This window comes from Canis lupus, chromosome 16 (genome assembly GCF_048164855.1).
Source record: "Canis lupus baileyi chromosome 16, mCanLup2.hap1, whole genome shotgun sequence".
Classification (NCBI taxonomy): Eukaryota; Metazoa; Chordata; class Mammalia; order Carnivora; family Canidae; genus Canis; species Canis lupus.
In genome coordinates this window covers 35,771,887-35,789,036 of record NC_132853.1, presented here as the reverse complement: position 1 = coordinate 35,789,036, position 17,150 = coordinate 35,771,887, and the positions used below count along the sequence as shown (strand labels likewise).

Below are 17,150 nucleotides of genomic sequence, written 5' to 3'. Positions count from 1 at the left end.
CATGTGTGGGTGTGGCTGTTCCAGGTGGCTGAAGTGGAAATGGCACTGGAATCCGCTTTCTTCTGGATGCCCTCCTCCACCCTTAGGAAGATCCCTCCCCAAATATTTTTTGTGGGTTTTTTTTTTTAAGATTTATATTTATTTATTCATGAGACACAGAGAAAGAGAGATAGGCAGAGACACAGGCCGAGGGAGAAGCAGGCTCCATGCAGGGAGCCCGATGCGGGACTTGATCCCAAGACCCTGGGACCACCACCCGAGCCAATGGCAGATGCTCAACCACTGAGCCCCCCAGCGCCCCGGATTGCAAGCCATTCTTAAAGAACCATATTACACCTGCTTTAAAACAGGACACCTTCAGGGATGCCTGGGTGGCTCAGTGGTTGAGTGTCTGTCTTGGGCTCAGAGCGTAATCCTGGGGTCCCAGAACCGGATCCCATATCTGGCTCCTTGCATGGAGCCTGTTTCTCCTGTCTCTGCCTCTATGTCTCTCAAAAATAAACAAATACATGCCCACTTGCTGATTTTTCCTACCAGTTCCCTTTCTTCATATTCTAGAGTCTTGATAAGCACATAGTCTGTGCTCCAGACACCAGTGAGTTTCAGGATCACCAGTTTCCCAGATGGTCGCTGTCTCTACCCAATTTCTTCCACTCAGCCTTACATCAAATGACCTTCACAGAGGATTCATAACTGAATACAGCTCTTCTTTTTCTTAATCCTTTGCCTGGATGCTCCTGGCCCTCATGCCTTCCAGCCTTCTTGCTCTGGCTTCAAACAAGTCTCCCTTACAAAAATCTATGTCTCTTATTCCTTGAAATTTTACCGAGAGTTTATCAAAGTTTTAATTATATAACTCAATAATCTGTCCCTCTCCTATCCCATGTGCTTGGCATAAGATCCCAGCTCTCTGCCTGCAAGGACACCGAAGGCATGAATCATAAAAGATAAAGAAAGAGGTACTGTTTTGTTGTTGTTGTTTAAAGATTCTATCCCTCTATTTGACAGAGTAAGAGAGCACAAGCAGGGGGAGCGGGAGAGGGAGAAGCAGACTCCTCGCCCAGCAAGGAGCCCGATGCAGGGCTCGACCCCAGGACCTGGGATCATGGCCTGAGATGAAAGCAGCCGATAAACCAACTGAGCCACCAAAGTGTCCCCCTAAAAAAGACACATTTGATTTGACTGAAATCAAACCCTTCTGCTAATCAAAGGACACTTAAGAAAGTGAAAAGAGGGATCCCTGGGTGGCACAGCGGTTTGGCGCCTGCCTTTGGCCCAGGGCGCGATCCTGGAGACCCGGGATCGAATCCCACATCGGGCTCCCGGTGCATGGAGCCTGCTTCTCCCTCTGCCTGTGTCTCTGCCTCTCTGTCTCTCTCTGTGACTATCATAAAAAAAAAAAAGAAAGTGAAAAGAAAAGCCACAGACTGGGAAAAAAAAATCTGTAATACAAACATTTAGCAAAGGATTCGTATCCCAGATATATAAAGAATTCCTATAGGTACGCCTGGGTGGCTCAGGGCATGATTCTGGGGTCCAGGATTGAGTTCCACATTGGGCTCCCCATGAGGAGCCTGCTTCTTCCTCTGCCTATGTCTCTGCCTTTCTGTGTGTGTGTGTGTGTGTGTGTGTGTCATGAATAAATAAAATAAATAAAACCATAAGCAGAAATCTTGCATACCCACTGGATTGGCTGAATTTAAAAGACAAACAATACCACCTCTTTACTAAGATGTGAAGCACCTGAAACTCTCTCATACACTGCTGTTGGGAGGGTAAAATAGTACAGTACAACCACTTTGTTTTGTTTTAAAGATTTCATATATTTATTCATGAGAGACACAGAGAGAGAGAGGCAGAGACACAGGCAGAGGGAGAAGCAGGCTCCACGCAGGGAGGCCGACGTGGGACTCAATCCCGGGTCTCCAGGATCACGCCCTGGGCCGAAGGCAGGCGCTAAACCACTGAGCCACCTGTACAACCACTTTGGAAAGCTGTTTGGCAGTTCCAATAAATATAAATATAAATGTCCACTTACCCTAAGAGCCAGCAATCCCTTTCTAGGTATATACCCAAGACCAAAACAAGTTTGCACAAGAATAGCCATGGTAAAAAAAAAAAAAAAAAAAAAAAGAATAGCCATGGTAGCTTTGCATGTATTAGCCCCAAACTGGAAACAATCAGATGTCCATCAACTGGACTAACATACTCTGTATTCATACAATGGAATATTACTTGACAATCAAAAAAAACAAACAAAAAAACATGCCACTGATATATGAAGTGATGTGGATATATCTTGAAAATACTGTGTTGAGCAAAAGATATCGTTCTGTGGTATGTTCTTAATATAGATATAGAATAGGCAAAATTAATCTTTCAGTGATAGAGAAACCAGAGTAGTGATTTCAGGGGAGCAGGGTAGGGAATGACTGAGAAAGGGTACCAGGGAATTTTCTGGGGAGATGGAAATATTCTATATCTTGATCTAGGTGATAGTCACACATGTGTGTATATATACTTGGAAAAAAAACTGATTTCTTCAGTTAAGGTTTGTGCGTTTTACTTCATATAAATAATATCTCAATAAAATACCACTTAAAAGAATTAGATGTATGTACTATTATGGAACAATCCTCAAGATATGGTACTAAATGAGTAAAACAAGGTGCAGAACAGTATTTTCAGTTTTTAAAGGAAAAGGAATATGGGACACCTGGCTGGTACAGTTGGTGGAACAGGTGACTCTTGATCTCGAGGTTGTGAGTTCAATCCCCATATTGGGCATAAAGCTTACTTAAAAAAAAAAAAAAAAAAAAAAAAAGGAAAGAAAAGAAAAAGAGTATGCATATACATATATATTTGTATAATAAAATATCTCTAAAAGGAGAGCATCAGAAACAGCTTCTGAAAGCAGAAAATTATAGTCAGGAAGTTTTATGTATCTGCACATTTCCTTTTATACCTTGTGAATTTTGTATTGTGCTGATGTATTACCCACATATTTTAAAGTTTTTAAGGAAAGAAGAAACAAGATTTTTAAGTAACATGTCATTATATTAAACGCAAAAGCAGAACACAAAACTATACAGTGAAGACTATGTGAAAAAGCATTTTAAAACAGGAAGTGGAAAAAAATCAAGTGTCAAAGGTGCTTTTGGGGAGCACCTGACTGGCTCAGTCGGAAGAACATGGGACTCTTCATCTCCGGGTCTTGGGTTTGAGCCCAGCGTGGGTGGAGAGATTGCTAAAGAAAATGAACTTTTTAAAAAAAGTGCTTGTTGGAATTATAGTTATTTAAAAATCTTTCTACTTCACTGCATTTTCTACATTTTCCCTAACAATGCTTTATATTCTGAAAAGATAAAATAATTATTTTAAAAAGAGAACGTGAAAGCATTCAAGAAAAGGATAAAATGTGGGTGCTGCTTTGTTCAAAGAAAGTGAGCAGCCGATTTCTCCTGATTTCCCAGGTCAGAGCCTCTGGAATGCCAGGCCCAGAGCAGGGGGTGGGGCCGCAGGCTCAGAGACTCAGGGCATCACCTGTCACCCTGCACAAGGTGGCACTTAGGACTTACTGGCATAGCTGGGGTTCCCAAGGCAAAGTAGGGCATCTGTGGCTCAATGTCACCTGTCCTGGGCGGCAAGGACACAGAGCAAAGCTGATTCTATGGCAGCCAGCTGTGAGCAGCGTCAGCTCAGATAAGGGAAACTGACTTGGACTTGACAGTGAACGTGAATACTTTCCACTTCACTCAAAACCTCCCTGCATCTGTTGTTCCATTGGCTGGCCATTTATAGGCTCACAAGAAATTTGAGAGAATACCTTAAAATTCTCTGATCTCAGACTTGTTGTTTTTTTTTTAAGATTTTATTTATTGGGATGTCTGGTCTGGGTGGCTCCGCAGTTGAGCATCCGCCTTTGGCCCAGGGCGTGATCCCGGGATCTGGAATCGAGTCCCGCATCGGGCTTCCTGTGAGAAGCCTGCTTCTCCCTCTGCCTATGTCTCTGCTTCTCTGTCTCTCATGAATAAATAAATAAAATCTTAAAACAAAACAAACAAACAAAAAACAAGAAAGATATGGGAAACCAGAGAGGCTAAAACCATTTAAGTCAATTCAATCTTGTTACTCCAGCCCAATACAGAGACACCCACATCCCACCATAGAAAGTCAGTGGGAGTTTGGTTCATTCCTCGCAATGGAAAATCCTTAATGTTTCTTCTGACAATATACAAGAATCATAAAATATTTTTTCAAGCAATACAGCAAATCATAAACTATGAGAAATGGGGCCTCAATAAATTGATTCCCCAGGGATATCTGTCAACAGCAGACCTTTTTGGATTTGAGCTAAGCAGGTTTTTGGTCCACGGCAAGAGAAACAGACTCTGGGTAACTTACACAGGAACAGTACTTCTTGGAAGGAAGTCAGGTAGCTCATAGCATCAGACTTAAGAAAACTTAAGAAAAGCAAATTTAAGAAAATGGACAAGAAGGAGGGGGAGCTGGGCAACCAGAAACCCAGCCATGGTCAGGATCCAGGGTACACGGGTTAGGACACAACTTCTGCTGCCAGTGGACTTGGCATGGCTGCTATCACTGCGCCTGAGACACTGGGTGACACAACTACACCAGCAGCAGAACAGGTTCTAAAACATCCCTGTTTCTGGGCATCAGTTGCTTTGGATTCTTAGTCCTGTTGGCCCAGCTAAGGGACACCGTCACTCTGGAGAGTGCATCTGCCTTGGAGCCCAGCCCTGCTGTCACCCAGACCCACACCATGCTGGATCCCTAAGACAAGCAGTCAGATGTCACAGGGCGAATAAATGGCAAACGACTATGACACACGTAAACAGTTTGCGTATGTAAGTGGGATTTTATTATACATACAAACTGTTAAGTAGATGTTTGGTGTTGTTCTGGTTAGGCTTATTGCTCTTTTCATGTCAATACATCAATGTAATGCTATAAATCAAAATAATGAAAAAAAAAAACAAAAAACAAAAAAATGTCAATACAATAAAAACTCATCCCCTCAATTACTGCATATTCATCCTGTGGATACTGTCAACATATACTAAATCGATTTTCGCTTGATGGATATTTATATTCTGATCTTTACCACTGTGAACATCACAGCTGAGAACAACCTTGAACACTTGGCACGGTCTTTTAGGATAAAGTTACTAAAGCGGAACCCCTGAGTCAGGTGTTCTAAAGGTTATTATTAAATAAGTCGACCTGGAAAACCCCAAGAGGGAGTCTGTCTCTTGCTGACCAACACCTACAGGCTGCAACAAACCACCCACAACAAGCCGCCCATAAGGCAGGGTGTCCCGGCCTCGGTCGAAAAGCGTGGCTTCGGGCCCACGCGCCGGTCCTCCGCGCCGGTCCTCCGCGCCTTGGGGGGCGCCGGGGCTTTGAACCGCCGTCCGCCACGTGCCAAGCCGCTTCCCTCCCCGCTCGGCCACAGGGCCCGCGCACGGAGCGCCTCGTGGAAATAAATAAATAAACAAGGCCGAAGCCCAGGCGGCGCGCGCCGAGCCTTCCCTGCTCCGCCCGGGGCCGCCGCCGGCCTTCTCCGCCCCCCAGCGCCGTCCCCCCCGGCCTCCCGGGGCGCGGCTCAGGACCCCGGGAGGAGAGCAGGAAGCGCGGCGGCAAGAGACACGAGCCGGGACTGCCACCGTCGGGGCCGCGGGAGCCGGCACGGGCGGCCTCGGGCGCAGAACGCCGGGGCCGGGGCGGGGGCCGGGGCGGGGGGAACCGGGCCTCCGCCGCCGCTCGGGGGAGGCAGCTCCGCGCGCCACGTGGCTTGAGAAGCCTCCCGGCCGCCTAAAGCAGCCAGCAGGTCCCATGGTGTAATGGTTAGCACTCTGGACTTTGAATCCAGCGATCCGAGTTCAAATCTCGGTGGGACCTCTTCAAATCTTTTGGTGCTACAATTCCTGTTTTGAGGACCGCTGGCGGCGGCGGCCACTTCGAGCTGTGTCGTTACCCCAGTGACCTAGGGGATCGCGGTTTAGGGTCCCTCCCCCTCTCTCGTTTCAGGGCCGGCCTGAAAGTCGCAGCGCGCATGCGTGAGAGTCCGGGCGGAAAAGTGCTGGTGGAGGGGGAGAGGGAGAAAGTGAGAGAGAGAGAAAGAATGATTTTACCTCGGAGGGGCTGGCGAGGGAACCCGAGGGACCCCAGGGAGCCTGCTCCCGACCGCGGCCTTCGGGTCCGGGACGCCTCCTCCCCCCACCCGGGAACCTTTCTTCCTATTGGCCAACGTGCAGAGCGCGCTCCAGGCCTGCTCCGGGAACCGGGAGTGAGCGGCTGGGCGGGGCCACGGGGCGCGGGAAACGGCCACGGGCTGGGGCGGAGGGTGCGCGCCGGCGGCCGCTCCGCCTGAGTCAGCGGGTCGGACCGTGGGGTGGGTCTGTCGGTTGTCCGGCCCTCGGGCAGTAGGCAGAGAGGTCGCCCGTGCCCTTCGGGCCGTGCCAGCCGCTCAGGGTGTCTCGCCCGCGGTTGCCCGGCCCGCGGAGGCGGGTAGGACTCTGCGTGGGGTCCCCACAGGGTCGAGCACGTGTTAGCCAGCCTGGCCGGGACTGGCGCGCGCGATCCGCGGGAACCGCGTGTGTCTTGGCTGCGGGGGAAGAGGCGCGCCTGGAGTGTTGTCTTCTTTGAGTCCTTTCTGGGTTTTGAGAGCTGCCGGGCCCTCTGGGATGAGTGACGAGGGAGCCCATTGACGCATTTGTGATCTCCCTACAGGGTGATTGGCACCGTGGCTCTACGTGCCCGCCCTTTGGGAGGATGCCATGGAAACAGGATCCTCTCTCGGCTTTCCCCCGAGCACCCCTACCCCCCCCACCCACACACTGCATAAACGTTTGAATGGATCTGTGTGTATGAACCATCCCAGCCTGAAAATGCGTAGGCGTGAGAGGTGGGAGGGCTTGCTCTACCAGATATTAAACCTTATTATCAACTATAAACTGTAGGAATTAAGATAGTGTGGTACTGGTGCAGCAGGATAGACAAACATGCCAATGGAATGTAACAGAAGGCCCAGATAACAGCCCCACACGTATTTGGGCAAGTGATTCATGACAAAGGTAGCGCAGCAGAGCAGGAGGGGAAAGGATCTACTTTTCAATAAACTATTCTGGGTGTCCAATTGGAAAAATATGAAATCAAATTCCTCCCAGCTTACACTAAACACAGCAATATATTCCATGTGAATCATAGACCTTCATGGGAAAGGAAAAGCAATAAAGCTTTTGGAAGAGAACATTGGAGAATATCCTCTTAAACAAGACAAAAAATTCCAAAAGCTTAGTATATGTCACCATATTCATGTAATACTCCATGTTCTTCCTATCAAAAATCCCCAATAAGGGACACCTGGGTAACTCAGTGGTAAAGTGTCTGTCAGGATCCTGGCGTCAAGTCCTACCTACATCGAGCTCCCCACAAGGAGCCTGCTTCTCCCTCTGCCTACGTCTCTGCCTCTCTCTGTGTCTCTCATGGATAAATAAAATCTTTCAAAAAAAAAACAAAAAACAATAAGAAAGTGAAAAGTTAAGGCACAAAATAAGAAAAAAATATTTGTAATGCATAACTGGCAAAGAAATTGTAGATTAAAGAACTCACAATAAACAATAAGAATATAAAATTAAAATTCTAAAAATCAATTAAAATAAAGACAACCTAAGAGAAGAACCTAAGAGAAGAATAGCAAAGTGCTTGAACTGGTACTACACCAAAAAAAGGAAATCCAAAATAACGATATAGGGGCACCTGGCTGGCTCAGTAGGTAGAGTATATAACTCTTGACCTTGAGGTTGTGGGTTCAAGCCCCAAGTTGGGTGTAGAGGCTACTTAAAAATAGAATCTTAAGAGGTGTCTGGGTGGCTCAGTCCGTTAAGCCTCATACTCTTGATTTTGTCTCAGGGTTGTGAGATTGAGTGTAAACTGGTAGAAACTAGGGGATCCCTGAGTGGCTCAGCAGTTTGGTGCCTGCCTTCAGTCCAGGGCGTGATCCTGGAGTTCTGGGATCGGGGTTCCGCATCGGGCTCCTTTTTAAAGATTTTATTTATTTATTCATGACAGAGAGACATAGGCAGAGGGAGAAACAGGCTCCATGCAGGGAGCCCGATGCAGGACCCCATCCTAGGACTCCAGGAGTTCACACCCTGGGCCAAAGGCAGGTGCTAAACCGCTGAGCCACCGGGGCTGCCCCTGCATCAGTCTCCTTGCATGGAGCCTGCTTCTCTCTCTCTGTGTCTCTCATGAATAAATAAATAAAATCTTTAAAAATAATAATAAACTGGTAGAAACTAATTTTACATTAACTACTGAAGCTGAAGACACTCATACCCTGTGATCTAGCAATTTCACTCTTGTATGCATATCCACAGAAATGTGGGCATTTGAGACATGCATAAGAGTGTTTTTGCCACATGATAGCCAAAAACTGGAAAGGACTCAAATGTCTAGTAGTAGAATGGATAAATAACTTACAGTAAGGCCATAGAATGGAATATTATACAGCAACAAAATGGACAAGTCTTTTTAAAAAGGTATTGAACAAAAGAAGGCAAATAAAGAATAAATGACTCCATTTATATAAAGTTACTAAACAGGCAAAAATAACTACTGTATATTGTTTAGAGCTGCAAACTTAGATGGTAAAACTCAAGCAAAGCAAAAATTCCCATGTAAGTGAGGATACCCAGGGGAACAGAGAGGGCCATGATTGGAAAGGGGCCAGCAACAAGTCTTCTGGGGGTAGTGGTATTATTATTTTTAAAAAAATTTTTAAAAAGATTTTATTTATTTATTCATGAGAGACACACAGAGAGAGACAGAGACACAGGCAGAGGGAGAAGCAGGCTCCTCACAGGGAGACTGATGCGGGACTCTATCCCCAGACCAGGATCACTCCCTGAGCTGAAGGCAGATGCCCAACGGCTGCACCACCCAGGCGTCCCAATTATTATTTTTTAAAGTAATCTCTCTGCCCAATGTGGGCCTTGAACTCACGATTCCAAAATTAAGAGTCATGTGCTCTATCAACTGAACCGGTCAGATACTCTGATACTGGTGTTATCCTATTTTTTGTCCTTGGTGGAGGTCACATAGCTTGTTCACAACAAAAATTTGTTAAAATGCACATTATGTTGTATTCATTATTCTGAATGTATGTGGTATTTTTTCAACATGAGAAGTGAAAAACAATACCTATTTAGAGACATGTTTCTGTCGGGTCACGAATGAGGAAATCTGAAATGAAGAGTTTGCCCACAGACTGGGGAATCAGGATAAAGATCCTCTACTCTGAGCCAGCCCAAGGGCATTCAGAGGATCAGATTTAATTCTAGGCATTGCAGGAGAACATTTTCACCCTACCACTAACTGTCTGGGTACATCTGGGTGAGCAATTTAAATGTTCCAAAATTGGGGGCACCTGGGTGGCTCAGTGCCTGAGTGTCTGCCTTAGGCTCAGGTCGTGATCCTGGGGTCCTGGGATCGAGTCTCGCAGTGGGCTCCCCACAGGGAGCCTGCTTCTCCCTCTGCCTGTGTCTCTGCCTCTCTCTGTGTGTCTCTCATGAATAAATAAATAAAATCTTAAAAAAAAAAAAAACATGTTCCAAAATTGTAACTATATGAGGCAATGCCTGTGTTAGTACACTTATTGCGGTAATCATTCCACAGTACACGCGTATAACGAATCCTTGTGTTGACACCTTAAACTTATACAATCATGCATGTCAATTACATCTCAACTAATCCAGAAAAAAATATTCAAAGCCTCACTTGTAAAGGAAAAGGGACAACAGTGCCTTTTTCATAGCAGTGTGGCAAGGACTAGTAAAATAGTAAACAAAAGTCCTTTTCTGGGTATCTGAGCCAAAATAAGCCCTATAATGATAACTGCTAGAAAGACCTTTAGAATAGCGAGGACTATAGAAGCTAAGACTCTTAAAGGAACAGAAAGGAACACATGCTTATATGGAGAGGAAAACAAAACTTGAAGGGTAGCAACAGAGGCAGAGAAAGAGAACCCGTGGGCAGAAGTTAGAGGGGTAACTGGAAGAACTTTCTTTCTTTCTTAATATTTATTTATTTATGATAGTTACAGAGAGAGAGAGAGAGGGGCAGAGACACAGGCAGAGGGACAAGCAGGCTCCATGCACCGGGAGCCCGACGTGGGATTCGATCCCGGGTCTCCAGGATCGCGCCCTGGGCCAAAGGCAGGCGCTAAACTGCTGCGCCACCCAGGGATCCCTCCTTCTTTCTCTCTTTCTTTCTTTCTTTCTTTCTTTCTTTCTTTCTTTCTTTCTTTCTCTCTTTCTTTTTCTTTTCTTTTCTTTTCTTTTCTTTTCTTTTCTTTTCTTTTTTCTTTCTTTTTTTCTGGAAGAACTTTCTAACAATTCGCACTGTCCACCCACAGAATGGAGCTTGAGAAGTTGTGAGCTTCTCATGCCTGGCAGTCTCCTGGGGGCACTCGAAGGTCTTTGTCACCTGCAGAGGTGGGAAGATTTCTCAAAGTTGGTCCCGAACTACTAAACTGATTTCATAACTCACTGATGGCTCTTAACCCACAGTCAGTAAAACATTTATGAACTGGCCACCGCCACCCCACCCCACTCCGTCCTTTCCCTCCCGGCTCCAGATTTTCTGAGAGCTTCTCCACATTTCCTTCTCTTTCCATCCCTCCTAGCACAGGAAGGAACCTCCCTCTCCTCCCAACAGTCTAAGAAGGGCCCCTCCCAAGGATTTTATTCCCAGGAAGGTCCCCGCAAAGGCAGCAATTTTCAGAAGGTAGCAGCAGTCATATGTTGTCCTTGACCAGAGTCACCAGAAGAGGGCAGAGCATCAGGCCACCAGGGAAGCCAGGTCTGCGGCTTATGCCTTATGCTCACTCAGTTCCAGGGGTTGTCGATGTATTATCTTTGTCTGTTCATTTGTGCATGGGATCATGTGTGTACAATACTTATCACAATGCCTGGCACATAGAAAGTCTGTAAATTATGAGAAATGCACAGTCATTTAACACCCATTTGTTGGGCACCTACCATGTCCAAGGCACTGGAAACCCAAAAGGAAAGACTCCACTTCTACCCTCAAGATGCTTAAAATTTGGGCTGATAAATTAAGGACTAAAGTAGCGCGTAAAATCAAAAGCAGTGGGCTGGGGGCGGGGCTGTGGGTGGACACACTAGGGAAGGGGGTGACCAGAGGGGCCAAAGGGATGTTGAGAAGATACTTCAGAGTCACCTCTCCTACCTCAGCTTCTAATCCTCAGAGACTGTGAAGGAGGGCAGGGAGTAGGAGGGTGAGGGTGTCGTGTTAGTTTTTTTTTTTTTTTTTAAGATTTATTTATTCATAAAAGACACAAAGAGAGAGGCAGAGATATAGGCAGAGGGAGAAGCAGGCTCCATGTAGGGAGCCCAATGCAGGACTTGATTCCAGGACCCCAGGATCACAACCTGAGGCAAAGGCAAATCCTCTATCCCTGAGCCACCCACCTTATACTCTGCTTCTTGGTAAGCATCCTGCCTCCTCCACTGGGCTGGAGCCTCTGCCTCCCTACACAGGACCAGATAAGGAATATGTGGGGACTAGGGCAAAATGAAAGTGTGGGGCTCCTGTTCAAAAATTATTTTTTTTAAATTTTTTTATTTGGGGATCCCTGGGTGGCGCAGCGGTTTGGCGCCTGCCTTTGGCCCAGGGCGCGATCCTGGAGACCCGGGATTGAGTCCCACGTCGGACTCCCGGTGCATGGAGCCTGCTTCTCCCTCTGCCTGTGTGTTTGCCTCTCTCTGTGTGTCTCTCATGAATAAATAAATAAAATCTTAAAAAAAAAAAAATGGTAAAGTGAGGGATGCCTGGATGGCTCAGTGGTTAAGCTCTGCTTTCATCTCAGGGCATGATCATGGAGTTCAGGGATCAAGTCCCACATCTGGTTCCCTGAGGGAGCCTGCTTCTCCTTCTGCCTATGTCTCTGCTTCTTTATCTCTGTGTCTCTAATGAATAAATAAATACAATCTTTAAAAAAAAAAAAAAAAAAAAAGAATGGTAAAGTGGTGGGTGGCTCAGTGGTTGAGTGTCTGCCTTTGGCCCAGGGCCTGAGGGGAGTCCCTCTGCTTATGTCTCTGCCTCTCTCTCTGTCTCTCATGAATAAATAATTAAAATCTTACAAAAACAAAAACAAATCAAGCACAGGGCTCCTTTCAGTCCGAGGCCCTATGTGACAGCACATGTCAAACGCACCCATGAAAAGCTGGTCTTGTTCCTGGGCCTCAAGCTCAGGTAGGGAATTAGGGTAGGGGCAGGCCAGGGGGCCCTGAGGTCATGGCTGAATAATCATCCTCTGCCTAAGGCACCAAGATACCAAGCAGACTAGAGCCCATTTCCTCCCACTCACAACTCCTCCAGGTAGCAAGGGTGCAATCCTGGACAGGTGGGTGGGAGGGGCTGGGCTGCCTGATGCACTAGGGCTGCAGCCAGCCTCAGGCACTGAGCCCCAAATTAGCTAGTCAAATTTGGCTGTTCTCCTCTTCCCTCCCCTCCTTCTGAGGCCTAGGGATCCCACCCTGGGAATCTGGTGAAAGAGTGTGGAAGGAAGGTGACAGAGAATTTAAGAATTATTTGGCTTGACATTAGTTGACCAAGAAATCAGGAGCCCCTTTCCCGACTTGGCCTCATTTTATTGCTCAAGATCATCAGATTTCTTTTTTTCTTTTTTTTTTTAGGATCATCAGATTTCGATGGACTGCTTTCTGCTTGGCCTCCTCACACCATGATCCTCCCTGCTTGGCTTTCCATGGCCCTTCCTCCTCCACTTCATCTGAGTCACTGTCTTCTCTGAGCTCTATCATTGGGCTCTTCCCATCCTGAACCACACAGCCATCCTGCATGGACTCACGTCCTTCCATATTATCAGCTGTCACCTCGAAGTGGTTTTCAACAGAGCACAAGAAGAGGTAGAAGAAGCCAAGGGGAGTCACGTAGAAGCACCTGGTGAGAAGGGCCTTCTGAATGGTGACACCCCATTTGCTCAGTCATGCCAGAAAGAAACTTGAAGTCACGAGTGACATTTCCCTTTTTTTTTTAAATTTTATTTATGTATTCATGAGAGACACAGAGACAGACAGACAGAGAGAGAGAGAGAGAGAGAGGCAGAATCAGGCAGAGGGAGAAGCAGGCTCCATGCAGGGAGCCCGATGTGGGACTTGATCCAGGGACTCCAGGATCATGCCCTGAGCCAAAGGCAGATGCTTAACCGCTCAGACACCCAGACGTCCCACGAGTGACATTTCCTTGCCATCCTGCCAACATTCACGCAATCTCTAAGCCTTGAAATATTGTCTCCTAATTATTTCACCAATTCATCACCTCCTCTCCTTTCTTATTCCACTTCCCCAGTTCAGGCCCTGATCACATCTGAGCATCTGCACCCAGTGATTCTCCTCTGTCTGGGAACCACCCTCCTTGGGCTGACCCCAAAAGTCAATCGGGAAGGGAATTCCTCCTTCTGATTCCCAGGGAGGAATTAAGGTTCTGGTCAGAGGATCAAGGTCTTAGAACCCAACTGAAAAACCTGGAAACAAGGATATCTGGGGAGAGTTATGTGGCTGGTCCCCATAGGGGGAGTTTGAGACTGAAAATATTCCAGGGTTATGAAGAGGTTTACCAGAAGTCTGCCCATGTGGAAGCGGCTCTTTATAACCACCTAGACAGGGTGACTAATGGGTGGACTGGCGCTCGCGAAATAAAGCCCCAGAGAGGCAGGAACAGAGGTTCTGGGTGAGTAGAACAGTAAGGGCTTTCTTTCAGCAAGTACCAGCACAGCTCCACCAATGGCAACCCTGAGCCCCTAATAGGATCCCAGGCCTCAAGGCAACCAGCCAGTACTCTGGTGGCAGGTCAATGGAGTGTACAGAGAGTCATTGGAATAGGCATTTTATTCAGGAATCGAGTTTGTATTCCCTGCTTGTCATGTCTCTGCCAATGCTATCGTCTATGAACTTATGAAATGTCTTCTAGATGACCACGATATCCTAGACCATAGTATTTTCCATGTAGGAGCCCTTCCCTAGGGGCGCCTGAGTGGCTCAGTTGCTGGAGCAACTGATTTTGGATCAGGGCGCAATTTCAGCGTCCTTAGATGGGATGGGGCCCTGCGTGGGGCTCCCTCATGAGCAGGGGGTCTGCTTGTCCCTCTGCCCCTCCCCCCACTCGTTCTCTCATAAATAAAATAAAATCTTAAAAAAAAAAAAAAAAAGAAAGCCCTTCCTTGAAAAAATAGGTAAGACAGGGCAGCCCGGGTGGCTCAGCAGTTTAGTGCCGCCTTCAGCCCAAGGCGTGATCCTGGGGACCTGGAATCGAGTCCCGCATCAGGCTCCCTGCGTGGAGCCTGCTTCTCCCTCTGCCTGTGTCTCTGCCTCTCTCTCTCCCTCTCTGTGTGTGTGTCTCTCATGAATACATAAATAAAATCTTTAAAAAAAAATAGGTAAGACACTAAGTGGAATGTAGGTCCTGGAACAGAATAATGACCCTAGTGGAAAAGTTAGGGAAATCCAAGGTACAGTCTGGAGTTTAGCTCATAGAATCCTCCCAATATATCATAAAAAAAAAAAAAAAAAAAAAAAAAAAAAAATTAAAAAAAAAAAGAATCCTCCCAATGTTAATTTGTTAGTGCTACTACAAGGATCAGGGTTACGGAAGACGTTAATATTAGGGGAATTTGGCTGAGGGGCACATGGGAACCTGCTGTATTAGCCTTTGCAAGTCTTCTGTAAATCTAAGGCAAGGGGTGAATACGGACAGGATTTGCTGACCTCACCACATGTCCATCATCTGGAAGCTGCTGGCTTTACGGAGCAAAGGACTGGCTTGGTAAAGCCCTGGTTTGGTGCCAGCTGGGAGAAACTGTCATACAGCTGGCTGATGTGCTCTGAAGTGAACCAGTAACAACACATGGTGCTTTTCTTTGGTAGTATGAACCCACAGGATCTATGAGACAGAGGCGGGGGACAGGTAGGCTTAGATCACACCCTCGACCAGCCCTCAGGATTATCATGCTCATCCCCTCAATTTGCTAATGTGAAGGTCTGGGCATGCAGGGAAGGAATGCGGCCACTGGGGCACAAAATAATTCCTTTGAGGTGGAAGCTGAGATTGCCCTGGGCCATTTGAGGCTCCTTTGGGTACTAGGTAAACAGATGAGGGGTTCAGAGCATTGGGTCGATGACTGACTTGAGGCTTAGGGGTCCTGTGATTGTTATCACACCTTGGGGTGGACAGAAAGGGTATGGGAAGGATATAATTTTGGAATGTAGATGAGGTTTGGTGGGGTGAAGTTCGGAGCCAATGCCAAGAAAGAATTCTGGAGACATCCTTGGTACAAAATGGTGGTTTTATGAAAGCATTGGGACAGGACCCATGGGCAAAATGAGCTGCTGCCCCAGGAGTTGTGAGGGGTGGCAGATTTTATACTTAGGAGTTGGGGGTGGTAAGGAAAAGGGAAATTTTCAAAAGAACTTTCATATGCTAAAGAGGGCCTGCAAGATACTGGAGGCCTTGCCATTGTCAGGTTCGGATCGTTTTCTCTCTAGTAAAACATTAACATTAAGATAGTTGGGAGCTTCCTGGAGGAACATTATACTCTGCCTGCCTCAAGTATTTGTCAATGGGCTGCAAGTTATAAGGACATTTAATTTTACCTACATTTCCTTCAGGAAGTTACGTTATTGATAAGAACACCTTTTTTCTTGTAAATCGCTAAAACGTTTGTAAACTGAGGGAGTTACAGGACTGTAATCTCTAGAAGTTAAGCATTTGTTTTTCCTTCACTTAGCTTTAGGGCAGCCAGGAGTGGCTGAGGAAGTCCTATAGGTTCCACCTGGGAGTTGAGGGGTGGGGCGGGTCGTGCAGAGTCAGCTGGTGCTTTGTCCTCAACTTGCCTTCTGCTCCTTCATCAGAACACCCCGAGCATCTGCACTGTGCCCCGAGAAAAGGTGAGCAGAAGAAGCTGCTACTGTAGCAGAGCCCTGTCCAGGATTCAAACACCTCAGGAATAATGGTCAGGTCAGGGTCTCCGCTGGGCCAAACAACCCAATCACTGAGATTCCACCTGAAGGTCACAGAACAAGAACCTGGATGGGTGGAAGGAAGCCATAGCCACGTGGCCAGGCACTGAGGGCTGTGGCCCACACCTGCTTTTCCTTTCTTACTGCTAGAGCCAGAGGGAATGTTTACCCTTCCTTATTAAAAAAAAAAAAAAAAAAAAAAGATTTATTGTATTTAATAATGTAGGAAAGACGTTAGGGTTCGAAACTGACAGCCAAGAATTTTTGAGACATCTTTGGCGCAAAAAGTGGTTTTATGAAAGCACAGGACAGGATCTGTAGGCAGAAAGAGTTGCCTCGGGGTCATGAGGAGTGGCCCATTATATACTTTCAAGTTGAGAGGAGTTTAGAGATAGCGTGAGTCTCTAAGGAATTTTGGAAGCAGGGTTTCCAGGACCTTAGGGGGCTAGCTATTGTTGGGAAAGGGTCATTTATTACCATCTAATAAAATCCTAATCATGAGGCCTTTCTGATTATATATAATCAGTGGGCCATATGCTTGGGAGATGACTGCCAATGTGTATCCTGGTGGGTGAGTAGAAAAAAGGAAATTTCTAAAAACATTTGTATATATGTTAAAGTAGCCTTACAGGATGAGGGGGCGAGGGGATGCGTCAGGCTAGGTTTGAATATTGCCTGTTAGCAAAGTGTCAACATCCAGGCAGTTGAGTCCCTAGAGGAATGTCACTCGGCCTGTTTCAAGGACTTGTCAATGGGCTGTAGGTAGTAAGGAAATTTAATAATTTCTCTTCTGCCTTTATTTCCCACATTGTTTAAATCTTTTCTTCCGGGATCCCTGGATGGCTCAGCGGTTGAGCGGCTGCCTTCGGCCCAGGGCGTGATCCTGGAGATCCGGAATCAAGTACCACGTTGGGTGGCTCCCTGCATGGAGCCTGCTTCTCCCTCTGCCTATGTCTCTGCCTCTCTCTCTGTGTCTCTCATGAATAAATAAAATCTTAATTTAAAAATAATAAATAAATCTCTTCTTCCTCATTCCTCTTCTTTTCCTTCCCAAGGATGAGATTGGCT

General features: G+C 46.6%; 1 non-coding gene across 1 annotated transcript; it reads left to right on the top strand.

The window, feature by feature from the left end:
* The first annotated feature begins 5,850 nt into the window (after nucleotides 1–5,850).
* TRNAQ-UUG (transfer RNA glutamine (anticodon UUG)) lies at nucleotides 5,851–5,922 on the top strand. Its single transcript has one exon. It is a non-coding gene; the product is annotated as a tRNA-Gln (tRNA).
* Nucleotides 5,923–17,150: the final 11,228 nt, after the last annotated feature.